The sequence below is a fragment of the Mustelus asterias genome, chromosome 11, assembly GCF_964213995.1.
Source record: "Mustelus asterias chromosome 11, sMusAst1.hap1.1, whole genome shotgun sequence".
Lineage (NCBI taxonomy): Eukaryota > Metazoa > Chordata > Chondrichthyes > Carcharhiniformes > Triakidae > Mustelus > Mustelus asterias.
Genome location: NC_135811.1, coordinates 87,531,715 through 87,537,815, shown reverse-complemented (window position 1 = coordinate 87,537,815; position 6,101 = coordinate 87,531,715).

Sequence of the window (6,101 nt, the reverse complement as noted above, 5' to 3'; positions counted from 1 at the left end):
TAAAATGTGAGTTACATCTTTAAATGCAAATCAGCAGATCCATTTTAATACAGGCTGTCATCATCCATATTTCTGACATTTAATCATTACTAATTACACTCTCAGCCAAACTGAATTATGACATTTCACTGCAATTTATTTCCTTAAGCTTCAATTTTACTTTTGAATAGATCTGCCAAATGAATTAGAGAACAGTCACGAAAATGACTGGTACCTCTTGATTTATTTTCATATACAAGGATGGATTTTCACAGTGAGATTGCTGCGGTTAGTAATGATTGTGCTGAACCGGCACTGCACAGTTGAATCACAATTATAGAAGTCTTTACTGTAAATTACTGGATGAAAATGAAGTCCAGCTCTGTTAGCAACATGTCAGCTTGTTTCTGTTTTTATTGTAAGATAAATGACTCTGTTGCTATTCCGCAGTCATCCCAATAATGAAATCACTGCCAACATAAAAGACGGAGCTACAACAATATAATCAAGTTCAAAGAGTTCCCAAAACTGTTTTGTATGTCGAAAGAATGATGGCTACCCAATAACCCGGGGAAACCTCAGAATTGAAGTTGTAATCTGAAACCGCTCTGGCTTCAGGGATTCGCTCAGTTCGCACTGAATTAACCTTTGCATTAATTGTTCCAATCAAATTGCTTTTGCCAAGACTGGTGAGATTGGGAGCAGAAAGGCTGCTGAGGAACATCGATAGATCAGGTGAGTGGGGAAACTGACAGTTAAGTTCATCTATTTATTGTCGCAAGTAGGCTTACATTAACACTGCAATGAAGTTACTGTGTAAATCCCCTAGGCATCACACTCCTGTTCTTTGCATTTTTTACCGTCTCTTCCTTGGGCAGTGACACATTTTGATTGAGTGTCTGGATCATAGGAAATGTCTCTCTCCTCACACTCCCTTGAGGGTCATTTGCCAATTTCGCACCTTCACTTTGGAATGTTTAAAGTTTATTTATTGGTGTCACAAGTAGGCTTACATTAACATTGCAATGAAGTTACTGTGAAAATCCCCTAGTCGTCACACTCCAGCACATGTTTGGGTACACTGAGGGAGAATTTAGCACGGCCAAGCGCGTCTTTCGGACTGTGGGAGGAAACCGGAGCACCCGGAGGAAACCCACACAGACATGGGGAGAACGTGCAGACTCCGCGCTGACAGTGATCCAAGCCGGGAATCGAACCCGGGTTCCTGGCGCTGTGAGGTAGCAGTGCTAACCACTGTGGCACTGTGCTGCCCTAGAAGACCAAGGGGCAGGTCAGGAAGAACATCTTCTAACGCACCTTTGAAAGTATGGAAGATTCTTCCCCAGAAAGTTAAAGTAGAGCCAATAGAGTATTTAAAAATTGAAATCAATAGATTTTTATTTGATAGGATATCAAATGACATGGAAATGAGGCGGGTAGAATTGAAAATAGAGGGTGGGATTTTCTGGCGCACGGGCCCCAGGACTGGAAATTCCTGCCCAGGGTCAACGGACCTTTACACGTTCTGTTGAATTTTCTGACCTGCCTGCCATGATTCCTGCGAGGGATGGGACGGGAAAATTCCACCCATGATCAGCCATGATCTATTCAAATGGCGGAACAGAGAGACAAGGGACTGAAAGGCCCCATGGTCATTAGATGATGTAAGTGTTCATGTCAATTTAGAATGAAATTGGATCTCCCTTATAAAGATAATCTGAGAAAATGATATTAGTGTATAACCCTTTCTGCATCAACTTGGCAGCTACCGTCTGGGAATGGGAATGTTGTCAGGGAAGAGTTGCTGGGGTTGATGGAGTGGAACTATTAAATATTATTGCAAGGACACATGAGTCCTTATGGCCTTTATTTATAACATAATTCAGGATACTGCAACATCATATTGTGGGATTTTAAACATCAGTTTGGAGATGCCTTGTGTATTTACTTGAGGACAGACCCTGATAAAGTCTCAAAACCCATCAAGGAAAGTTTGTCATCTGGGACATTATATCATTTGCAACCAAAACATGCATTGATGTAACACCCTTAATTCAGGCCTAGTCCCACCTGTGGATTGCGAATCAGTCCAGATGGAACCAGAGGTACCAAACATGTCACGTGTCCCTCAGCCAGGGGTAGTCAGACCCACGGAGGGGATGGCAACAACATCACAGGACAACAGGTACCAGCCTGAAAGGGAAGCACCCAATGAATAGCAGAAGCGTCTGGAAATTCGGGAGACAATGCCAGAGAAGGTGCCTGAGGCGAGGAGACGACTGTCTAGAAATCATCATCCTCCCGGAGAGACTGATCTTCCAGGATTTTAGGACCTCGCTCGAGGGAGGCTCGTAAAATCCCACCCGAGGCCAATGGAGAATTCCGTTCTGCGAGCCTCACCCGCACCTGAATCGGGGTGGGCATGGTGGTAAAATTCCGGCCATCATGTCAATATAGATACTGATTGGATGTCTTTTTAAAAAAAATTTTTTAAAATACTTTTCCAATTCAATCAAATCAAATCCAATTCAGAGTCTCAACAAGTTGAGACATTTCCGATCCAGGCTGACAAGACAGGGCGGGCGACTAAACCACCCTGTCCTGGGCCCGATCTACATGAGCCAAGCTGATTGGAGAAGGGGGAGGTTCCTGCTCCAAGACTTGGGCTCATTTGCATCTTAGCCAAAAGGCCAAGATGCCGCTTTTAAAAATTGCTTCATATGAAACATATGAAGCCTCAGCGTAACCTAATGACCTCAACCAAGTGCAGCATCCTCTCCGTACTACACTTGATCTTAGCCAAAAGGCATAGATACTGATTGGATGTCTTGCTTAAAGAGGAGGTGGTTGTTTTCCACTCGTTCCCATGTTCTTCCATGTTTTTCCATGTTTTCCACTAAATAATACTACCTTATGCATATGCTGGCTTCAATGCCTGCGTAATATTTAAAATTGTATATATATATTATATAAAATATATATATATATACATGTGTGTTGTTAATGGGAGTTTTTGAAATAAGAAGGGAGCGATGTTATGTATGTAATTTGGGGTGTTATGTCCCTTTAAGAGAGCGGGTCAGGTGATCCGGGGGCACAAGCTCCACCCAGGCTGGAGGATGAAGGTGGAGCTTGGGGGAGTTGACTGTGCATCTGTTAAGACGTTTAATAAACTGTTCCTTGTTTGAATTATACCGAGCTACCTCACGGTCTTTTTATATTTTATAATTAGACCCAAACATAATAACATGTTTGTTGAATTGCTACATTTACTGAATTTACCACTTCAGTGCCCAGCTCTATCTCTTCAATATCTCACAATTGTTCACCACTTAACCATCGCTTTGTCCTACCAGTCCACTATAAACCTCACTCACTCCCTTGTGGAGAAAAGGTTGCAGGGGTTAGATTTGTATCCACTGGAGTTTAAGCGACTTGATCAAAACATTTAAAATCCTGAAAGGTATTGACAGGGTGGATGTGGAGAGGATGTTTCACCTTGGCAGAGAATCTGGAACTGGGGGTCACTGGTTAAAAAGATAATCTGAGAAAATGATATTAATATATAATACTTTCTGCATCAACTTGGCAGCTACCGTCTGGGAATGGGAATGTTGTCAGGGAAGAGTTGCTGGGGTTGATGGAGTGGAACTATTAAATATTATTGCAAGGACACATGAGTCCTTATGGCCTTTATTTATAACATAATTCAGGATACTGCAACATCATATTGTGGGATTTTAAACATCAGATTGGAGATGCCTTGTGTATTTACTTGAGTGCAGACCCTGATAAAGTCTCAAAACCCATTTAAGATGGAGATCAGGAGAAATGTTTGCACGTTCCCCCCGTGTTCCCTGTTTGGGTTTCCTCCGGGTGCTCCTGTTTCTTCCCACACTCCAAAGATGTGCAGGTTAGATAGATTAGCCATGAGTGGGGATAGGATGGAGGGGAGGGCCTGGGTGAGATGCTCATTCGGAGAGTCAGTGCAGATCCGATGGTCTGAATAGCCTCTTTCTGCACTGTAGGGATTCTATGGTTTTTTTCTCCGAAGTTTGTGAGTCTCTGGAACTCTTTTCCTCGAAATGCAATGGAAGTAGAGTCTTTGAACATATTTAAACTGAGCTAGATAGGCTCTTGAGCAACAAGGGGGTGAAAGATTATTGGGGGTCGGTAGGAACATGGGGTTGAAGTTACAATCAGGTCATCCTTGATCTTATTGAATGGCGGAGCAGGCTCGAGGGGCCGAGCGGCCTACTCCAGCTCCTAATTCGTATGATCCTTCATGACAGACCCCATAGCCACTGTCTCAGGCTGAACCAAACTGTTCACAAATTTAGATCTTATTTCCCCTGTGTTTTCCGAACCCATGTCTTGTCCATCATAAAGGAAACCCCTGTAACATCTCTATCACTGCCACATTCCCAACTGCTGCTGAAATCCTTAACCGCGCCTTTGATATTCCAATTTTTTATGAGTGGTCTTCCATTCTCCATAAACTTAAGCCTTAAAATTAAGGGTCGGGGTCTTCAGTGTCCATCACCAAGAATGGGTCACCACTACAAACTGAGCTGGCTGAGTCCTGAAGGACATAACTGCTCGACTGAGTCTATGCCAAGTGGTACGGAAACCAACAAGACTCCCTCGTCCCCAACAATCTACTTGCTGCAGATGCATCTGTCCATGACAGTATCGGTAGGAGTGCCCATCACACGATGGACCAAATGGCTTCTTTCTGTGCTGTAAAACTCTATGACTCCTCGTGGAGACCAATTTCCATGTTCACAATGAGCATACCCTCCCACGTGTTGTGTGGCACTACCACTGTGCTAAACTGGGTAGATTTAAAACAAATCATAATTGGGCATCCATGAGGTACAGCGGGACATTAGCAGCAGCAGAATGCACTCAACCACAGTCTGTAACCTCATGACGTGGCATATCCCCCACTATACAATTGCCATCAAAATGGGGAATCAACACTGATTCAATGATGAGTGCAGGAGGGCATGCCAAGAGCAGCACGAGGTACAGCAAAAAAGATGTCAACTTGGTGATGCCACCACACAGGGCTAATTGCATACCAAACAATGAAAGCAGAATGCAATGGAGTTTTGTGATTCCACAACCAATGGACTGCACAGAAGGCTCTGCAGTCCTGCCATATCTAGCCATGAATGGTGGTGGACAATTAAGCAGCTCACAGCAATGGGAGTCTCCACAAATATCCCCATCTTCAATGATAGGAGTGCAAAAAGATAAGGCTGAAATATTTTCAATAATCATCAGCCAGAAGTACCTAGTGGATGATACATTTCAGCCTCCTCTGAAATCCCCAGCATTCCAGATGTCAGTCTTCAGCCAATTTGATTCATTCCACGTGATATCAAGAAATGGCTGAAGGAACTGAATCCCGAAAAAGGCTATGGGGCCTGACGATATTTCAGTACTAGTACCAAAGAGCTAGCTGCATCCCTAGCCAAGCTGTTCCAGTACAGCTGCAACACTGGCATCTATCCGGCAAAATAGAAAATTGCCCAGGTATGTCGTGTACACAATACACTGGAAAAATCCAATCGGGCCAATTACCGCCCCATCAGTCTACTCTTGACCATCAGCAGAGTGGTGGAAGGTATTGTTGACATGACTATCAAGTGGCACTCAGCACTAACCTGCTCATTGACATTCAGTTTGGATTCTGCTAGAGCAGCTCAGCTCCTGACCTCAAACATGGACAAAAGAGCTGAACCCAAGAGGTGAGGTGAGAATTTCTACCCTGGGCACCAAGAGAGCATTTGACTGAGTGTAGCATCAAAGAGCCCCAGCAAAACTACAGCCAATGGGAATCAGAGGAAAATCTCTCCACTGGTTGAAGTCATACGTAGCACAAAAGAAGATGGTTGTGGCTGAGACCAATTTCCTTATTCACAATGAGGATACCCTCCCATGTGTCATCTCAGCCACAGGATATCACCGCAGGAATTCCTCAAGATAGTGTCCTAGGCTCAAACATCTTCAGCTGTTTCATCAATGATCGTCCCTCCATCATAAGGTCAGAAGTGGGGATGTTCGCTATTCATTGCACAATGTTCAAATTCGTGACTTCTCTGATATTGAAGCAG